Source organism: Colobus angolensis, unplaced genomic scaffold, assembly GCF_000951035.1.
Source record: "Colobus angolensis palliatus isolate OR3802 unplaced genomic scaffold, Cang.pa_1.0 Scaffold181, whole genome shotgun sequence".
Classification (NCBI taxonomy): Eukaryota; Metazoa; Chordata; class Mammalia; order Primates; family Cercopithecidae; genus Colobus; species Colobus angolensis.
In genome coordinates, this window is record NW_012114944.1 from 4,200,578 (window position 1) to 4,222,872 (window position 22,295).

General features: G+C 45.1%; 1 protein-coding gene and 1 pseudogene across 2 annotated transcripts in view; one reads left to right on the forward strand and one right to left on the reverse strand.

Annotated features, from left to right (window-relative positions):
• Positions 1 to 22,295, reverse strand: part of GABBR2 (gamma-aminobutyric acid (GABA) B receptor, 2) — a 424,424-nt gene that overhangs the window by 317,313 nt on the left and 84,816 nt on the right. The window lies entirely within an intron of this gene.
• Positions 3,403 to 4,611, forward strand: LOC105509951 (annotated as a pseudogene). Its single transcript, XR_001001498.1, has one exon. The product of XR_001001498.1 is annotated as a septin-7 pseudogene (transcript).

Here is a 22,295-nt window from a genome sequence, read left to right on the forward strand (position 1 = left end):
GCTAAGAAGACTGAATGCTCAGCAAGTCTGGACTCAGAGAGAAATGGGTTTCATGTCAATAAATACGCCCACTCTCTCTGCCCTGTCTCCTACAGAGCACCTCATTTCATTTGCCAAGGCATTCCCTGTTCCAGAAAGATAAACAAGATCCCTGAAGGCTGGAAATCATTCTTCCGGCAACTTCCTCATTGCCCGCTACAACTAAGATCTGAGTGGACATTCTCAGGCAAAGGATTTGGTCTGGAACTTTTCCACTGTGTTTCCTCAGTGGCCAAGGTTCATTCATGCTAGAGAGAGGAGGAATTTAATATCGCTAATTACTTTTTAGGGAGCAGTTTTATCCTGGAAATTTTGAAACTGATTTCTTATCCAGTTTCCCCTTGGTTGATATTATTCTCTCAAGATCCTTACTGAGCCTTCCAATAACACTTTTTTTATTCTCCTTCATGTTCCAGCTCTACATTTGCTTTTTTTGTCCCCCTTCAAGGGCAAGGATCGCCTCTCTGATTTTTGCCTCCCACCCTGGGCCTGGCCCATGAGTGAGGCTCCACCGGTGCACTAGAAACAAAGACACGAAGATGTGATTTTCCCTGAGCGTGCTTTCTGCAACTGCAGCTCAGAAATCTCCAATGGTTCAAGATAAGAAACTGGCCCAAAGCTGATTAATTTTGCAAAACAGACCTTCCAGGGTAGCACACAAGATCTTCAGAAAGAATATTCTGGTTCTTGCTTCCCACTGAGAGCTTCAGGGACCATAATTAGAGCAGCATGGAGCAACAGACTCCGCTCTGGTTCACTAAACCCCAAGAACCTTCCTCCCAACACGGACAAAAATAACGTCTCGTTGCATCTGAAAATATCACCTAGAATTCAGATGTGTGCTCTCTCATTGTGTTCTGTGCATTTTTAAGCAGTTCTGTTTGGCTGGGTTTTGACAGCTGGAAGCTGAGGCTTGGAGACCCGCCCGGGCGCAGGGTGGTGCTTTTCAAAGATGTAGACCACTGCATCAGAACTACCCGGGGGCTTGTTAAAATGCCACTTCCCAAGCGCTATTCCAGACCTACCAAATCGGATTCTCTAGAGCTGCTCCATTTTTAATACACATCCCTGATGATCCGGGTACACACTAGAGTTTGAGATGCCAGCTCATTTTCCTGCCAAGGAGCTTTGCTTATTCCCCCACCCAACCTCCTACACACACCCATTTCATCGGCTTTATTGAGCAACAGTTTCTGCAGGACAGGACATCCATGCAGCTCTATGGAGTCACAGACTGCAGGTTCACCAAAGTTCTCAGTGTCTTGGTCTCTGCTCCAACATCACCCTCACCCTTCCTAAAATAGCCACCCTTTGGGCTCCTAATGTTTGCTTTTGCTCCAGAAGATTGTGTTGTCATGCTTTTCCCTTCTACCCACAACATGGAGAAGGCTGGGCAGAGCAGGGCCTCAGAAATTGCTTACTGATTGACCATCACCTGCATGAATTGGAACACTCACTGGAAGACTGGTCCTTACATATGCATTTGTTTTTAATGCTGGCTGGATGCTCATACTAACAGCGACAACAATGGTAATCATAATAATCATAACGCTGGTGATAAAGACCTTTATGTAAGGCCCTTTCCAGGTTACAAAGATACGTCACACATTTTCCCCTTGACAGTCATCTGTAACACTCAAAACAAACATTATCACACCCACTTTACAAATGGCAAACTGAGGCTCGGAGACATTAAGTGGCTTTCCTGAGGACTCACAAGTAGTTGCTTGCGGGGCTGTTACTCCAGTGTAGACCTCTCAACTCCCAGGAGTCGATCATTCTTTCCCTGATCCAGTAAATAATGACTGAGCCCCCACGATATGCCATTCACCACACCAGAGCTAAGGACCAAGAGCCAAGGCTGACGAGGTCCCTGTCTTCCTGGTCTCCCAGCCACATCGTCCCTAATGACATGGAAGCTGTCATCAGCCAGGAGACAAGATATGTAAATGGCAAGGCAACAAGGCATAACAGAACAAGTCAGGGCGTGCCCATGAGACAAAACCAGGGCAGCAGTGCCCCTCTCCTTCTGTTGAGGCCTCCACAAGGATGTGCAGTGCAACAACGGAGCAGCCAGGCCACCATCCCCAGGTCAGGTTTCCAACTGCACCTGCCCTGCTAGTCTCAGGTGCTGTGAGCCGCAGAACTTGGAGGCAACAAGGGGAGCACCGCTCTCAGCATGAACAGGGGGATTTTTCTGAAAGGGTAGAGCAAGGTGGCCTTGGTACAAGCTGTCATTCCCCAGGATGGTGCTGCAGATCTGCAGTGGGCCACTCGCCACCCTGAGGCTGAGCTTACGTCTGCATCTTGGGCTATGGACTCTCACCTGCCTTACGGAGCTACTGTGATGCCCACATGAACGTGATGGGGAAACCCACAAGCCCAGCTTGAGGTCAGCAATCACCATGATTCCTCAGAGCCCACTTCCTTTTCTTAATGGATCTTCTAAGGGTCTAGAGACTGTTGCTGCCATTTGGGGCTATGGCAAGGAGTGCCTCTAGGACACCCTGCTACCTTCACATCTTTCTTTAACTGAGGCTTCAAACCGTGTGACACAAGCAGACTAGCCATGAGACCCCAGCACATCACTTAACCTCATAGCATCCCCTTTCTTCACCTGTAATTCGGGATAATGGAACTGTTCTCCTCGAGTTCATGTGAGGATTTAAAGGGTAAATACATACAAACTGCTTGGAATAATGCCTGGCACATCAGAAGCACTATGGTGTCTACTATCTTTTTTTTTTTTTTTTTTTTGAGATGGCGTCTCACTCTCTTGTCCAGGCTGGAGTGCAGTGGCGCAATCTCGGCTCACTGCAACCTCCGCTTCCCAGGTTCAAGCGATTCTCCTGCCTCAGCCTCCCAAGTAGCTGGGATTACAGGCATGTGCTAACATGCCTGGCTAATTTTGTTTTTAGTGGAGACAGGGTTTCTCCATGTTGGTCAGGCTGGTCTCGAACTCCCGACCTCAGGTGATCCGCCCAGTTCGGCCCCCCAAAGTGCTGGAATTGCAGGCATGAGCCACTGTGCCCAGCCTATTATCATTTTTTTATTATCACTTTCCTTTTTTTAAAAAAAAGTCCAAACAGTGCGAGATCCGCTGCTGCTGAGGAGAGGAGCGTCAACAGCAGCACCATGGGAGGTCCGATTGATCCACATGAATTCCTCAGCGTTCAGACTTAAGGCTCATCTTCTTCCTGCTCGCCCGCGGCTCCACTGGCCTCCAAACTGCCACTAGCCTCATGTCACTCAGTATCTCAACAGAAGAACCTTGAAGGCTATGTGGGATTTGCCAATCTCCCAAATCAAGTATACAGAAAATCAATTAAGAGATCTGGTTTTGAATTCACGCTATGGTAGTGGATGGAACAATCCAAAGTTTTAATCAAAGAAGGTGGTGTTCAGTTGCTGCTCACAATAGTTGATACCCCAGGATTTGGAGATGCAGTGGATAATAGTAATTGCTGGCAGCCTTACAATAGGCTACATTAATAGTAAATTTGAGGACTACCTAAATGCAGAATCTCGAGTGAATAGACGTCAGATGCCTGATAACAGGGTGCAGTGTTGTTTATACTTCATTGCTCCTTCAGGACATGGACTGAAACTATTGAATATTGAGTTTATGAAGCGTTTGCATGAAAGAGTATCATCTCACTTACTGCCAAAGCAGACACACTCACACCAGAGGAATACTAACAGTTTAAAAACAGATAATGAAAGAAATCCAAGAACATAACATTAAAATATATGAATTTCTAGAAACAGATAATAAAGAAGAAAATAAACTTGTTAAAAAGATAAAGGACCATTTACCTGTTGCTGTGGTAGGTAGTAATACTATCACTGAAGTTAATGGCAAAACAATCAGAGGAAGGCAGTATCCTTGGGGTATTGCTGAAGTTGAAAATGGTGAACATTGTGATTTTACAATTCTAAGAAATATGTTGATAAGAACACACATGCAGGACTTGAAAGATGTTACTAATAATGTCCACTGTGAGAACTACAGAAGCAAAAAACTGGCAGCTGTGACTTATAATGGAATTGATAACAACAAGAAAAAAGGGCAGCTGACTAACAGCCCTCTGGCACAAATGGAAGAGGAAAGAAGGGAGCATGTAGCTAAAATGAAGAAGATGGAGCTGGAGATGGAGCAGATGTTGGAGATGAAGGTCAAAGAAAAAGTTCAAAAACTGAAGGACTCTGAAGCTGAGCTCCAGCAGCACCATGAGCAAATGAAAAATAATTTGGAAGCACAGCATAAAGAATTAGAGGAAAAACGTCAAAGGACAAGAAAGCAAACCGGGAAGCTCAACAACGTATTTTAGAACAACAGAACTCTTCGAGAACCTTGGAAAAGAACAAGAAGAAAGGAAGATCTTTTAAACTCTCTATTGACCACTAGTTACGTATTAGCTGCCAATATGCCAGCCTGGACATCAGTATTTGTTGGATCCGTTTGACCAATTTGCGCGTTTTATCTAGAATGATGGATTTAACAGCATGAGAAACATTATTTTTGTTGTTGTTCTTGATAGAGATTAAGATACCTTCACTTGTCTATAGGGTGTTGTGTGCTTAGTAACAGCTCTACCTTTCCTACTTTTTCTTTTTCTTTTTTTATTAAACAGATTATCTTCAGTTGAATGCAAGAGAACATTTTACTGTTGTACAATCATGTTCTGACGGTTTGATTGTTTACAGGATATTCCGAAATAAAAGGACTCTGGAAGGTTTTCATTGAGGACAAAAGGCCATAATATGATGCAAACTATGCTTCTCTATGATAATTATAATACAAAGGTTCCATTCAGTGCAGCATATACAATGATGTAATTTAGTATAACACCGTTGACCCTATGTTTTGACACTTCCATTGTTTAAAAATACACATGGAAAAAAAACCCTATATGCTTATAGTGCACCCAGAGCTTTTTTATAACACCCTCTTTTTGTTTGTTTGTTTTGGATTCTTTAAATATATATTATTCTCATTTAGTGCCCTGTTTAGCCAGAATCTCATTACTACTTCATTTTTGTAATAACATTTAATTTAGATAGGGTCCATATATTGGCCCTGCTAAAATAGAATATAGCATCTTTCATATGATAGGAGCCAACAAGGAAACTTTAACTCCTTTTTACACTTTATGGTAAGTAGCAGGGGGGAAAATGCATGTATAGATCATTTCCAGGCAAAATTGTGAAGCTAATGACCAACCTGTTTCTACCTATATGCAGTCTCTTAATTTACTAGAAATGGGAATCACTGCCTCTTGAAGAGAAAAAAGTCACCATTCTGCATTTAGCTGTATTCATATATTGCATTTCTGTATTTTTTGTTTGTATTGTAAAAAATTCACATAATAAACGATGTTGTGATGTAAAAAAAAAAAGTACAAACAACATGCATCAGTGGAGAATCTCTGCAACTGACACAGAACCATTTCTTATAAAACCATTGTTTCATTTCTTACAGACTGGCATCTCAGACAGCCTGAATTCTGCCCCCACTCCCATCCAGCTCCTCCGTCACCCACCTCAGGTGCCCTACATCACAGTCATCTTGCAGCTGGCATTTCCCAAGCAGAATTTATCTTTTGCCACTTCTGTGCCTTTGCTCCTCACCTCCCCCCAGTTTCTTGCACCTCGAATGCCCTTTCCCTTCCACCTATGAAATCCAAAGCATGCCCATATTTCAAGTGAATGTCGGGGAGGAGTGGGAATGGTCTCCTGACATTTCATTGGGTGATTTTTCCACATAACAGAGCACCTAACTCCTCTCAGCTATAACCCATCTGGGAGGGCTGAGCCCTAAGCCCTAAGCAATGAGTGGCAAGACTGGTTGAAGGGCAGGGCTCCAAGGTGGGTTTCTGGCAGTGAGCAGGGCGTGGTTCAGGGGAGACGGTGTTAAGGGCCTCCAGCTTTTGGCCCCCTCAGAAGGGTGGGTCTGCTGGGAGTGGCCTGGGGCAGAGCTGGGCTCCAGGATCCCTGGGTGCCAGTGGCATAGCCCTTACATCCTCAAAGTCATTGTGATGCCCCGTCTGCTACCCTACTCAGTCTGTGCAGATACTGAGGGCTCCAAACCCAGGCTCAGGGCCAGGACACTGTGCAGTGGGTGGTGCTAGTGGTTCTGAAGAGGGCTTGCCATGGCAGCACTGGGAGGCTGTTTCCGCAAGCCAAAAGGGCAGAGGGGCCATGGCCAAGGTCAGAAACCCAGACACGGAGGCCGCACTTGGCAATGAAGGGGACATAGAAGCATGTGGATGTCAGGGGCTATGGCTCACCATGCCCCAAACCAAACTCCTGTCCTTCCTGTGCCCCTCTCCCAAATGCCTCATTTCAGTGAACAGCACCCATCCTCCATCCACCCGGCCTAGGAAGGCAGTGCAGCCTGCCAAGGGCTCCAGAGCCTGCTGCCTGGACTCAACTCCCACTTGGTGGCTTGACAGCAGGCCCATTTAACCTCTCTGAGCCTCAGTTTCCTGCCTATAAAGAGAGGATGACAATAGTGCCTATCTCATGGGGTTTAAAATGAGTCAACCCGTCTGGAGCAGTCAGGACACAGAGCCTGGCCCACAGCCTGCACTACGAGAGGGCTCACTTCTATAGTCAGGTCCTTAGCACGGTCCTGGCTGAAAGGCAGCCTGCAAAAATATGCATCCATGCCCTAACTCCTGGAACTGAGAATGCTGCCTTATATGGTAAAAGAGGGAATATTACCTTACATGGCAAAAAATGTGATTTAGTGCAGGCTTTTGAGAGGAGGAGCTTATCCTGTGATATCCAGGTAGGCTATAAATCTCATGAGTGAGGCAGAAATAGACTTAGACTAGACAGGCAGAAGACAGGAGACAATGTGACCAGGGAGGCAGAGATTGGAACCACACAGACCCAAGTCAGGGAATGCCAACAGTGACCAAAAGCAGGGAGAGGCACAGAAGGACTGGTTTTCCCCCAGGGGCTCCAGAGAGAGCCTGGCCCAGCCAAGGCTTGATTTCAGACTTCTGACCTCCAGGACTGTAACAGAAAAAAAGTGTGCTCTTTTCAGCCACCCTGTTTGTGGCAATTTGTTCTGGCAGCCACAGGAAGCAAATACAAGGTGCCTCCTTAATCCCAGTTACTCTGGAAACTGAGGCAAGAGAATTGCTTGAGCCCGGGAGGCAAAGGTTGCAGTGAGCAGAGATTGCACCACTGCACTCCAGCCTGGGTGAAAGAATGAGACTCTGTCTCAAAAACAAACAAACAACAACAACAACAAAAACAAGGTGCCTCCTTGACATCACTCTCCCCACCTTCCACTGCTTTCTCAAGTCTCCCTCTGTCCAGGGAGTCGTTCCTCCCTGCTGCCTACAGAACCACCATCCTGTCCTCTCCCAACTTGGCTACTTCCACCCAACAATGGGCTCCTCAGCCCCCAACACCAGCCTGAGATAAAGACTGGGATAAAGATCAATGCCACTACCCTGCCTCCCACCCTGTAAGGCCCTGCGTGGCATGGCCACTGCCACTTCCACTGCCTACCTTGTCCCTAGGTCACCCTGGTGTCTTAGGCTTCAGTCACAGTCCCTTGTAGTTGCCATGTCTCCTTCAGCCATGGAGCCACCACACTTACTGTCACCCCATCCCATCCCTGCCCTACCTATTTCCTACTTGAGCTTCTCCAACAATGAAAACTGCTATGGATTCCTTCGTCACATCCCAAGTGCACCCGAGGAATGAATGAATGAATGAATGAATGAATGAATGAATGAATGAATGAATGAATGAAAGAAACTGGAAGATTCATATATCCCAGGCATAGTTAATTGGACAAGGTATGTAAACCCAAGCCATAGGCTAGCTGCTGACCCGTAACCTTGCAGGCCCAGGAAAAATGAGCTGGCAAGGCAGAGATTTTCTCTCTTGAGAATCTGGATTTGGAAATGTTAAGAAAATGAGAAAGTGCTCTTCAGAGCACACACCACTTTCTTAGAAAAGCCTCCCTAATTCTGGGTAGGTTCCCCAGCCACGCACACTCTCGCCACCGTGTACCTTGCCCTCATGGCTGTGGTCACACTACATCTGTCTGCCTCACTAGACCCCACGTTCCATGGCAGCCTTGTTCAGCACTGCTTCCCTGGTGCACCCAAGGAGTGAATGAATGAATGGCAATTGACCGAGGAGCCATGTGAGTTCATCTCACAACAGAGCTGGAGACTACACCAGGAGAATGATTCATTCCAGAATCCAGGAGGTGGAGAACAGGCCTGCTCAGTTCCTGGCTGGTCTATCCAAACCCATCTTCGAGGCTCTATCTGGGCCCTGACCAGGAAGAGAGAAGGGACCACCTGCAGAGTGTCCCCAGAGTCAGCCAGTCTGGAGAGCGGACAGCCAATTATATCCCACGAGTTTTGGCTGCAGAGCCTGTAGCTGTTCAGCCAGTAGAAGGGCCCCCTCAGGCCCAGCATGGCCTGCACAGCTCTGATGGGCTCTCAGCGGCAGAGAGCACAGATGCGGTGTGTTTGGTTCCAGAGGAAAGGACCAGAACTAGGATATGGGGGCTGGGGCAGAAAACTACAGGGAGGCAGGCACCAGATGGAGAATAATGACATTTTTTTCAAAGCCAGGCCTATGCTTGGATGCAACAGAAAGGTGGCCGGTCAGCCAGTCCTGGAGCTGTCCAGGTGTTAGATGCCCACCTGTGTGACAGACTTAGGAGGGATTCAAGCACTAGAGGGCCCCCTCTAACCCAGAGAGTCTGCGGTTTTGTTCTTACTATCACAGTTATATACATTCTAATGTGCTGTCACAGCCTCATCTGTTTCCTGGAGAATGTGACAAGCACTGTTTTATGAAGAAAGTAAACAAAAGAATCCCAGCCAAGGTGGTATCGCAAATTAAATTCACATTTTGAGGTCTCCTCCTCCTTGCTGTAACAAACACACAGCAATGATAGCTGAAATACAAAAATAGAAAATTTGAAGACATAGCATTACTCAAAAATAAAATTCTCAAGGGGGGAAAGAAAAAACCACAACATGGTAAGTGGAGATGAGGCTGCAGGCTTGATGGGCTCTGAGTGCAATACAGAGAGAAGTGCCTGGCATTGACAATTCTCTGGGGTAACAGAGACTCATAGCACCCCCAAGTAAAGGTGGGGACCAGAGCCACAATCAATGCAAAAGAGAACTAGAGTCAAGCTCACTATCTGAAGCAAAGAGTTGGAGCAGAGCCGGTAGAGAAGGGCTTCCTCTGCTCCAGAAGAAAGCTGGGACGAAGTTCTACCAACTGCTATCTGCTGCCTCAGCCCACAGGAAGCTGCACGCTCTGGATGGCAGGACAAGGTGGAAAACAGTGACAGATGGAATGCAAATATGGCCAGTTACTCACCCCTTCCTATACCCATGGCCTTTGGAATGACTTCGAATCTCCTACCATCAAAAGTCGAGTTTGCACCCACGACCAGTTTATGCCTATAATTCCAGTACCTTGGGAGGCCAAGGTGGGAGGATCGCTTGAAGCCATGAGTTTGAGACCAGCCTGGGCAACATGATGAGACCCAATCTCTATAAACATTTAAAAAAATTAGCCAGGCATGGTGGTACACACCTATAGTCCCAGCTAATCAGGAGGCTGAGGCACAAGAATTGCTTGAACCCAGTAGATTGAGGTTACAGTGAGCCATGATTGTACCACTGCACTCCAGCCTCGGTGACTGAGAAAGACCCTGTCTCAGGGGGTAAAAAAAAAGCTGGAGGTGGGTAGAGTCTACTTTCTCATCTTTTGAATCTGGGCTGGCCTTGTGACTTCTTGTGGCCAAAAGAATATGATAAAAGTGAGAGGAAGCCTGTTCCAGCCATAGGCCTCAAGAGTTACCGGAAAAAGACAGTTTCTAAGGAGTCAATAACTGGATGGACAGCAGACATCTCTTCAGCAACAAGAGGCCCAAAAGACAAATTCTGAAGGGAAATAACTGCATGCTTGGAATTCTGAACTCTGCTAAAGCAGTATTCAAAAGTGAGATGAAAACGGAGACCTTTTAAGACACCCAAATATTAAGAGTGTTGACCATCCTTGGCACTCACCATATGCGCTGAGTATAACTTGAGAATAAACTCAGCTGGAAGAAAAGGGAACCCAGAAGAAGGAATGGGGCACAAAAACAGTGGCGAGCAAAAGCATTAGGAAAATGTGTCAGCGAAGTTAATGAGCTACTAACTATAACACAAAAATAATAACAACTAAAATTTTTGGAACCAAAATTCTAGGAAACAACGATAGAACAGGTATTAGTGGGTTGTGAGGCATGATTACAATTCTCACCAGATTCAGTAGAGGCGAACGATATTGAATAGCATTAGATTTGAGTAGAAAAAAAGAAATTTATTTAGGATATATGCTAAAGTGTTAAGGATATAACCATATCAGCAGAGGAAAAAGGGGGAGTGGCAGAAGGAACACTCAAAATAAGAGGGTAGAAATATATCATTAATCACAATAAATATAAACCAATTAAAACCACCTACTAAAAGACAAATTAGGCCAGGCGCAGTGGCTCACGCCTGTAATCCCAGCACTTTGGGAGGCCAAGGCAGGTGGATCACCTGAGGTCAGAAGTTTGAGACCAGCCTGGGCAACATGGTGAAACCCCACCTCTACTAATAATACAAAAATTATCCAGGCATAGTGGCGCATGCCTGTAATCCCAGCTACTCGGGAGGCTGAGGCAGAAGAATTGCTTGACCCTGGGAGGCAGTGGTTGCAGTGAGCTGAGATCGTGTCAATGCACCCCAGCCTGGGCAACAAGAGCGAAACGGTGTCTCAAAACAAAAAAAAAATTTAAATAAATAAATAAAAGACAAACTAAAATGAGTAAAACAAAATGGGCTATAGAATGTTATATATATAGTGTGATGTTTACATAAAGCTTAAAAATACTATAGATTGTTTACAGACATGTACATCTGCAGTAAGACATAACAATAGAGATGGGAGAAATAAAACTAACTTCTAGATAGCTGTTGTTTCTGTGGAGGGAAGAAGAGGGGAAATGGGAATGGAGAAGGATAAAAAGGTGCTTTGGGGAGGGAGGGAGGGAGGGAGACAGACATATGTGAAGATCAACCCTATAGAACTTGACCTCAAATGGAGACTGTAAACTCAATTCATCCAGGAGCTGGCTCTTTTTAACACAGGTCTCAGTGATGCTATTGCCCAGAAACAGACTTTCAGGGTATATTAACCTTCCCTCTGCCTGTTGTTCTCTCAACCTGGAACAGCTTCTCTGTCCTGCAACCTTTTCAATCAAAAGTCTTCACCTCCCTCTGTTCAGCTGACACACCACTCTGATGGATCCTTCCATAAGAAGAAATGCCCCTGCCCAGGGACAACCTCGGGTCAGCCCTGGGCTGGCTGGCCACCTCTGCCTCTCTCACTTTATAGGCTCCTGAGGCAGGGATGCCACCCAACTCACCCCTGAATCACCAGCCCCTAGCAGGATGCGGGACACACCAGAGCACATGGTCAGTGCAGATGGTCTGGATGGCCCAGCTGTAGACCCTAGAGGCACAGAGTCCTCCTGCTGTGAGATTTACTGAGGAAATGAGGAAGGACCACAAGCCTGTCTCAGCACAGTAACAGGTGTCATTCACAGCGGACTGGTGTAAAGGCATCAGCTGTTCCACGGAAGTGAAGTTCTACATAATAAAGCATATATCATTAAGTGCTCCAACTTAAGCCGTGTTTGATAGACTAATTTTTAAAATGCAATTTAGACATGGCTGCAGGTTTTAGACATGACCTTACTGTTCAAAATTCTTTCTCCTCCCCATTCCCAGTACGTTTTGAAATTGCTAAGGTAACATGTACTTGTAGAAGAGTCCAACAATACAGTCATGGATGAAGCGGGAGGCGCCAAGTTGCTCCCCACTTCCCTTGCCTCCAATCTCACCCTCCAGGAATAATCAGTGTCGACTCCCTGCTCTCAAAAAACACTTAGTGCTATACATAGCCCAGATCCTTTCTGCCAGGCCACTCAGTGTGTGCCCGGAACTGTGCTGGACTCCTTGATACATATTTAATTTCACCCTCTAAACAGTTCTGTGTTGGAGGGAGGGGCATTGCTCCCAGAACAAAAGCCACGGTCTGGAATGTGACTCCGGAGCCTGGCTTCCTGCCTCTCAATCCTGGTTCTGTCATCTATGAACTAGGTGAGCTTGTGCAAGTTTGCACCTGTTTGTGCCTCAGCTGTTTAGTGCTAAAAACTAGTGGTTCCTTCATGGTAAATTGTGAGAATTAAATTCATACATGTAAAGAACTAAGAACAGTGTCTGACACATAGAAAGCTGATAAATTACTATTTCCATCTTATAGATAAGGAAACTGAGATTCAGAGAGGTTAAGTGACTTACCAAATCCAACCAATGGTTATGAATTTCAAGCCATGGACCTGCCAGGAACACATGTGGCCCCCTGGGGAAGATACAGGGTATGGGGTGTTACACTGCCCTCCATCCTAATTTCCCAACATGCTTTTCAAATCCTCAGGGTCTTTGACATTTCTTCCCTTTCTCACCCTCCGGGTCAGGCAGTACGCTGCCATTTCTTGCCACTGGCTATCAACCCTACATCGGCTGTCTCCATCAACCCTACACTGGTTCCTAATTGGCTGACTTGCTGTAGTCTGGAAACCAAAGATAATACAACTGGTAAGAGAAGTGCACAACACAAGTTCAGCTAGGAACTGAGAGAAGACCGAAGCAGAGCTCCCAGACAAACCAAATGAGCCTTAAGAAAAGTTGGCCAGATGCAGTGCTTCACACCTATAATCCCAACACTTTGGGAGGCCAAGGTAGGCAGATCATTTGAGGTCAGGAGTTCAATACCAGCCTGGCCAACATGGTGAAACCCCTTCTCTACTAAAAATACAAAAATTAGTGGGGCATGGTGATGCATGCCTGTAATCCCTGCTACTCGGGAGGCTGAGGCAGGAGAATCGCGTGAACCCAGGAGGCAGAGGTGGCAGTAAGCCAAGATTGTGCCACTGCACTCCAGTCTGAGCTACAGTGAGACTCCACTCCGTCTCAAAAAAAAAAAAAAAAGAAAGAAAGAAAGAAAAAGAAAAAAAGGAAAGTCTTCTACTTCAGCAGTTTAGAGACCTGCACAGTCAGCTGGGTTCTGGATAGATGAAGTGACTGGATCTGTGTTCTCTGGATAAGTGAGGTATTGATGTACGAATATATTTGCCACATTTTAAAATTAAAGTTTCTGATTTAGGCATTTGCTAATTTCTCTGCCCTCAAAATGCAGAACCATGAATCACAATCCCTTTGACGGTGTGTTTCACTTTAAATATCTACATTCCAGGCTTCCCCAGGTAACTGCATGTCAGTTCTAACCACTCTCCTCCATTCACATTCTGAAGGTGTAAATGAGACCTAGAATTTTCCTAGGTGCCTGTTGCATTGCACTTAAATAACTTCCCAATCCACCATGATAAATTCTCTTTATGATGGATGATCGCAAGTTTCTGTCAGATGTGTGTGTGTGAATGAATGCTAAACTATGCCACAAACCAAACATGCACTGGGTGCCGGCTCTGGGTTGGGTGCTCAAGGGTACCAAGAAAAGCCAGACCCAGTTGCTCCCCGAAGGTGAGGGTCTGGAGGTGCGGGGAAATGGGGCCCAGAGAAAGGAAAGGCAGCTTGAGAAATTAAGGGAGGGAATCCTAAAAGGAGTTGAGGATGTCTAGAAAAGGAGACGCAAACGCAGCCTGGGACAGCAGGGACACTGAATGACTGGAAGCCCCAAGGACCTCTAAGGTTTCTGATTTTATCTTCATAGTCACATTTTTGTACTTGTTGGAGTCATAATGAAAGCATATGCATTAGAGACATTGCTGTGGACCACACAAAAATACCAAGATTCAGCAGAAGGAATGACAAGGGAGATGGGACCTCCTGCACAGTCAGAGAACTTGGGTCCCTAAAGGGATTTCCTTGGCCTTGATTCTCTGATTAGATCCTCTCGAGTCACGATCCTGGGAATCCTAACCTCTCCTCTAGTGAATGCAGGAGACCCAGGCCATTTGTTCACACACACAAAAAAGCAGCTTCAGGAAACCCAACACTAAAGTCACAGCAGGGACAGGCTCACTGTGGAGTCAGAACAAGGCCACAGGCAGTGATGGAAGAATCATGGCCAGAGTGGACGTACAGCCAGACAGATCTGCACCCAGTGATGGCCCCACTATCTGCAGTCTGTGTGACCTGGAGCAAGTTCCCTTACTAGTCCGAGCCTCTGTTTCCTCACCTATTGAAATGGGATGACATCTATCCAATTGGGTTATCTGTGAGGACTGAAAAACTGGTACAGAAAAAGCTTAGCCCAGTGCCTGGTCTATAGAAAGTGCTAAAAAGAGTAGCTGTAGTTCTTATTCTTGCCATCAAGAAACGTGATTTTACCCATGTCAGAGGCCTGTGTCCCCATGGCCGTCAGGCTCAGGGCTAACCGATCCTGCAGCTCCAGTTCTCTGGTCTGAGACTTCATGAAGGGCATCCACCTTTATTCCACAAGATCCCTCTAAACAGCTTAATCACAGGCGCCCTCGGAAGGGGAACCACACTTGGCATAATTACTAGTCTTGTGCCCTTTCTGTAATCTCGACTTTGTGGGGATTGTTCGATCACAATAGTTGGGGGTTTGTGCGCGGTATTTAATTAGGCAGATGAAAGCACGTTAGGATGAAACAATATTATCTTTAATTTAATGACATGTTCTGCATCTTACCCTGCAATAATGACAAAAGATGCCTCCATGCAAAGGAAAAAAATTGCTCCATCTTTCTCTCTCTCTCTGTCTCTTTCTGCCTCTTTCTCTGAATATTTCTATTTCTCTGTCTCTCTGTCACTGGGTGTGCTTCTCCCTGTCTCTCTTTCTCTGTTTCTGTCTGCCTCTCTATCTCTGTGAGTGCTTCTCTCTGTGTGTCTCTCTCTGTCTCTGTTGCTCCTCTCTCTCCAGTTGACATCTGCTTAACATGGTTCCCACCTCCCCAGCAGCCCTGGTGAACCAGCCTTTGCGAAGTGCTCCAGACTGCTTGATGTGATCACGACAGAAAGACGCCAGAAGAGACAGGCCCAGGGGAGAAACTGAGGCACAGTGTGACTGTCTGGGGCTTCTGGTCCCAATTCTGTAACCTCAGGCATGTCACTCCCTTTCTCGCCAATGATCTCTTCCATAAACCGACACCTTTAGTTTAAGCCTGGCCTGACTTTTCTTTTAAAAAATATTTATAAAAAAGAAAAAAGAGAAAACATTCAATAAGAACATATGTTGGTGGGGAAAAGTGAAGTTAAGTGTTTTAAGGTCTTTATACTGCCTGTAATGAGCATAAATATATTAAGTTTAAAATTTTAGAAATTATGTATGTTTCAATTTTGAGGGTAAATATTAAAAGAATAGGAACACTATAACTCCCTAGCAGAAGGAAAACAGAAATAATAAAAATAGACAAACCCAAAAGAAGGTAATAGAAGAAACCTGTAAGAAGGAAGGCAAATACAAGCACAAAATAAAATTTTAACCCCCCTGCCCCAGAAAAAATGTATTAGGACTTGTGCCCTTGGAACCAAGATTTGAGGGAGATTTATAAAATTAAACATAGTTTAAGAAGGGATAATTAAACATAATAAAAACAAGATCATTAAGCACAACCCAGAAAGAGAGATTTGCAGGTAACAGGATGATCTCAGAGGTCTTATCTAGCTCTAAAATTCTATTATTTTAATTCTGGGCTGTAAAATGCCAACATTTACCCAAGTCAATAAATATCAAGAGACTGATATTTCATCGGAATCCAAGTCTGATTTTTCAATATTGATTTTTGTGAAGTCAATTTTGGTTTCAAGTGCCTTTTTAAATTGGTGCTCCTGCGGTGTCAAATGTCAACATTTATTTTTCCAGAACTCTCCTTCCTGTGGGGACTCTGGTCAGCGAATGAAGCTTTTGATACTTGGAGTTCCTTGTTTTTCTTGCTTCTGATTGAGGGCCCTGATTAATAGTGTATGATGTTTTTCACTGAGCCTTTAGGGTTTCCATTGGGATATAAAAAGTAATTTCTGTGTGCACCTCCATCATGAAAAAGCCAGGCGAGGAAGGGTTGCAGTGTGGGTGAGAAAGGAGGGTTCATTTGTGGTCTAGCTGGAAGCTTCCCAAGTTTCACGTACGCCTGCATATGAACCCCAGCTCACCACTCACCTGCTGTGTGACCTTGTGCAGGTCACTTACCCTCTCTGTGCTTTGTTGGATCATTTGCAAAATGGACTTAACACCTATCTTATAGAGAGGCTATGAGAAACCAGTGAGATAGTACATGTGGATGTCTGGCCCAGAGCCTGGCCCACAGGAGGCAGTCAGCTAATGCCAATTCTCCTGAACCCCTTGATTTATTTTCTGTTTACTGCTACATTTTATTTTTTCAAATCTATACTTATATACCTGTTGTCTTTTCACCAATCACTAATATTTTCTCTCTTTCTCTCTCTCTCTCTCTGTCTTTTCCCCTGAATTATTTGGGTGTAGTTTGCAAACATAAGACCACCTTACCTCTAATATCAGGGATGTATCACCTAAGGTTAAGGACTGTCTCCTACATACATTACTACTCTCTACCTTAATAAAGGAATATTTTTAAATAATCTTATTTAAATAAAATCAATAAATTTTCCAGTTGTTCCAAAAATGTATTTATGGGTTGTTTTAAATCCCAGATTTAAAAAGAAATCCACCCATTACATTTGGTTGTCAATGTCTCTTTGCCAACCCATCCTTGATTTTTTAAATGGTATTCCTCCAAAGCAAGCAAGGGACAAAAGAATGGCTGATAACTTGGTAGCAGAAGAGGTAAGAAGGAACTCTGGGAATTAGGTTTTGAATCTTCTCTGAGGCATCAGGTCCAGGTAATCTTGAGCATCATGCTTCCTTTCTGCAGATGTTTTCATTATCTGTAATTGATGGCTTGCACTGGTCCGTCTCAGCACCCATTATTGCTCCAGTGGAGGGAGTTGAAGCTCAGAGGCTTTTGAAGTCCCACAGAGCCCAGTTTGAATCCCACTCGCTATCTGTGTGACCCTCAGCAAATTACCTTCCACCTCTGAGTCTCAGTTTCCTCATCTACAAAATGGGTGCACTAGTATTTGTGCCTACCTTATAAAGCCATCATGAGAATTAAACATGTGAAACACTAGGCACAACGGCAGGCACAGTAATGACTCAGTGGGGGAAAAAAAAAGCTATTATTGTTATTAATGTTGCAGGAATTATAGACTCTACAGTCAAAGCTCTTATCTGCACAGCAATTACCCTTGGCTTATAAAGAGCTCTTCACAATTTATGAAGCACTTTCTCCATTATCTCCTGTTGAATGCATGGCAGTCCAGGGAAGTGGGCCATGTGGGGACAATTATCCCCACCTTAGAGAGGGGACTCGAGGCTCAAAGAGGTTGAACAGTTTGGCTGAGGTTACAGCTGGTTACAGAAGGAACCAGGACTTGCGGAGTGAAGCAGGGCATCCACATCGTGTGGTTCTCCATCCATTCTTGCCTTGAGAACATACATCCTGTCTTATTCCTGTCTGGACAGACTTTGTGACTGTGCTGCTCAGAGCCCCTGTCCCCTACCACGGATGGAATATGATTCCTCCACCTCATCAGGCAGCTAGTGTTCACAGAGCGCAAAACAGAAAGGCATGCTGTGAACTGCAAAGCATTCTGCAGACTCTGTGGGCCTACTAAGGGCTCCTTCAGGAAAAACATGCTCCTTTACAACAGGAGCCAAATAATTAGCACAGAAAATTAAGGTCCCTTCTCCCAGGTCTCATTTCTGAATCATAAACTACACGAATCAAAGTCATTTTGAAAAATGGCTTTTTATTTGTCATGATTTTCATTTCCTCAAAGAGAAGGCATATTGTACTGGGCAAAAATCAATGCTTCCCTGTAATAATGTGCCTACAGATATCCGGTGCTGAAAGCCTCATGCAGAAGGAATGGAAGTGTATCTATACAATACATCAGTCACATTGAGAATCTGAAAATCAATTCTTTATGGGCTTGCGTGAAAAATGCACAATTTTTAAATCAAAATACAAAATAACTATAAGATTTTAAGACAAAAAAAAGTGTCTTGCCACCAAAAAAAAAAAAAAAATGGTCTTTAGGCATCCCAACTAAAAATGCATTCTTTTAATGATCCAAATATTATAATTATCAGAGCATCCTCTACTTAAGAACCTGGTGACTCTTCCTTCATCCCATCTGCAACTCACATACATTTTACTTATGTTTTTGGTGTTGTGCTTTGTTTTTTTGAGACAGGGTCTTGCCCTGTCACCCAGGATGGAGTGCAGTGGTGTCATCACAGTTCATTCAGTCTCAACCTCCCAGGTTAAATGGATCCTTCCACCTCAGCCTGCTGATTAGCTGGGACTATAGGTGCACACTGCTACACCTGGCTAATTTTTGTATTTTTTTGTAGAGAGAGGGCTTCACCATGTTGCCCAGGCTGGTCTCGAACTCCTGGACTGAAGTGATCCTCCTGTCTCGGCCTCCCAAAGTGCCAACTCCCATATTTTATAGCTACCAAACCAAAACCCTCAGTAATGATAGAAAAGAAGGAAAGCAATAAATGCTTGTTCGGCTAGCTACGTACTGCAGTCTAGGCAAGTTGCAAGAGAAGCAAGAGTGATTAAAACCCACACTTGTCCTCAGGATGCTCAGAGTCAGACTGTATGTCAGACCACAGCACTCCTCAGCTCAAAACCTTCCTGTGGTGCTCTGTCTCACTTGGAGTCAAAGCCAAAGTCCTTGCAGTGGCCCCCAGGCCCTGTGGCCTGCCCTGGGGTGGTACTCTTTGATGTCACCTCTTTTACTTTTCACAGTGGTAAGGCAGGTACTTGTATTAATTTCCTATGGCGGCTGAGACAAATCACTGCAAACTTAGTGGCTTCAATAACACAGAGACAAACACAGAAGAGTCTTAGGGCAATGGAGATACTCTATAACGGTGGTTACGTATCATTACATATTTGTGCGAACCCACAGAATGCACAACACCATGGACTCTGGGTGATGACACTATGTCAGTGTTGGTTCATTGACTGGAACAAATGGACCACTCTGGTGGGGATGTTGATAATGGGGGAGGCTGTGCATGTGTGGGAAGCAGAGAGTATGTGGGAAATCTCTCTACTTTCCTCTCATTTTTATTGTGAACATAAAACTGCTCTAAACATTTATTTTTAAAATAAAGTCTTCAGGTGGGGCGTGGTGGCTCATGCCTGTAATCCCAGCACTTTGGGAGGCCGAGGCAGTTTGATTGCTTGAATGCAGGAGTTCAAGACCAGTCTGGGCAACATGGTAAAACCATGTCTCTACAAAAAATACAAAAATTAGCTGGGGGTGGTGGCCCATGCCTATAATCCCAACTACTTGGGAGGCTGAGGTCGGAGGATCACTTGAGCCTAGGAGGCAGAGGTTACAGTGAGCTGAGGTTGTGCCACTGCACTCCAGCCTGTGCAACAGAGTAAGACCCTATCTCAAAAATAAATAAATAAACTCTTTTTAAAAAAACAAACAAGGCCGGGCGCGGTGGCTCAAGCCTGTAATCCCAGCACTTTGGGAGGCCAAGGCAGGTGGATCACCTGAGGTCAGAAGTTTGAGACCAGCCTGGGCAACATGGTGAAACCCCACCTCTACTAATAATACAAAAATTATCCAGGCATAGTGGCGCATGCCTGTAATCCCAGCTACTCGGGAGGCTGAGGCAGAAGAATTGCTTGACCCTGGGAGGCAGTGGTTGCAGTGAGCTGAGATCGTGTCAATGCACCCCAGCCTGGGCAACAAGAGCGAAACGGTGTCTCAAAACAAAAAAAAAATTTAAATAAATAAATAAAAGACAAACTAAAATGAGTAAAACAAAATGGGCTATAGAATGTTATATATATAGTGTGATGTTTACATAAAGCTTAAAAATACTATAGATTGTTTACAGACATGTACATCTGCAGTAAGACATAACAATAGAGATGGGAGAAATAAAACTAACTTCTAGATAGCTGTTGTTTCTGTGGAGGGAAGAAGAGGGGAAATGGGAATGGAGAAGGATAAAAAGGTGCTTTGGGGAGGGAGGGAGGGAGGGAGACAGACATATGTGAAGATCAACCCTATAGAACTTGACCTCAAATGGAGACTGTAAACTCAATTCATCCAGGAGCTGGCTCTTTTTAACACAGGTCTCAGTGATGCTATTGCCCAGAAACAGACTTTCAGGGTATATTAACCTTCCCTCTGCCTGTTGTTCTCTCAACCTGGAACAGCTTCTCTGTCCTGCAACCTTTTCAATCAAAAGTCTTCACCTCCCTCTGTTCAGCTGACACACCACTCTGATGGATCCTTCCATAAGAAGAAATGCCCCTGCCCAGGGACAACCTCGGGTCAGCCCTGGGCTGGCTGGCCACCTCTGCCTCTCTCACTTTATAGGCTCCTGAGGCAGGGATGCCACCCAACTCACCCCTGAATCACCAGCCCCTAGCAGGATGCGGGACACACCAGAGCACATGGTCAGTGCAGATGGTCTGGATGGCCCAGCTGTAGACCCTAGAGGCACAGAGTCCTCCTGCTGTGAGATTTACTGAGGAAATGAGGAAGGACCACAAGCCTGTCTCAGCACAGTAACAGGTGTCATTCACAGCGGACTGGTGTAAAGGCATCAGCTGTTCCACGGAAGTGAAGTTCTACATAATAAAGCATATATCATTAAGTGCTCCAACTTAAGCCGTGTTTGATAGACTAATTTTTAAAATGCAATTTAGACATGGCTGCAGGTTTTAGACATGACCTTACTGTTCAAAATTCTTTCTCCTCCCCATTCCCAGTACGTTTTGAAATTGCTAAGGTAACATGTACTTGTAGAAGAGTCCAACAATACAGTCATGGATGAAGCGGGAGGCGCCAAGTTGCTCCCCACTTCCCTTGCCTCCAATCTCACCCTCCAGGAATAATCAGTGTCGACTCCCTGCTCTCAAAAAACACTTAGTGCTATACATAGCCCAGATCCTTTCTGCCAGGCCACTCAGTGTGTGCCCGGAACTGTGCTGGACTCCTTGATACATATTTAATTTCACCCTCTAAACAGTTCTGTGTTGGAGGGAGGGGCATTGCTCCCAGAACAAAAGCCACGGTCTGGAATGTGACTCCGGAGCCTGGCTTCCTGCCTCTCAATCCTGGTTCTGTCATCTATGAACTAGGTGAGCTTGTGCAAGTTTGCACCTGTTTGTGCCTCAGCTGTTTAGTGCTAAAAACTAGTGGTTCCTTCATGGTAAATTGTGAGAATTAAATTCATACATGTAAAGAACTAAGAACAGTGTCTGACACATAGAAAGCTGATAAATTACTATTTCCATCTTATAGATAAGGAAACTGAGATTCAGAGAGGTTAAGTGACTTACCAAATCCAACCAATGGTTATGAATTTCAAGCCATGGACCTGCCAGGAACACATGTGGCCCCCTGGGGAAGATACAGGGTATGGGGTGTTACACTGCCCTCCATCCTAATTTCCCAACATGCTTTTCAAATCCTCAGGGTCTTTGACATTTCTTCCCTTTCTCACCCTCCGGGTCAGGCAGTACGCTGCCATTTCTTGCCACTGGCTATCAACCCTACATCGGCTGTCTCCATCAACCCTACACTGGTTCCTAATTGGCTGACTTGCTGTAGTCTGGAAACCAAAGATAATACAACTGGTAAGAGAAGTGCACAACACAAGTTCAGCTAGGAACTGAGAGAAGACCGAAGCAGAGCTCCCAGACAAACCAAATGAGCCTTAAGAAAAGTTGGCCAGATGCAGTGCTTCACACCTATAATCCCAACACTTTGGGAGGCCAAGGTAGGCAGATCATTTGAGGTCAGGAGTTCAATACCAGCCTGGCCAACATGGTGAAACCCCTTCTCTACTAAAAATACAAAAATTAGTGGGGCATGGTGATGCATGCCTGTAATCCCTGCTACTCGGGAGGCTGAGGCAGGAGAATCGCGTGAACCCAGGAGGCAGAGGTGGCAGTAAGCCAAGATTGTGCCACTGCACTCCAGTCTGAGCTACAGTGAGACTCCACTCCGTCTCAAAAAAAAAAAAAAAAGAAAGAAAGAAAGAAAAAGAAAAAAAGGAAAGTCTTCTACTTCAGCAGTTTAGAGACCTGCACAGTCAGCTGGGTTCTG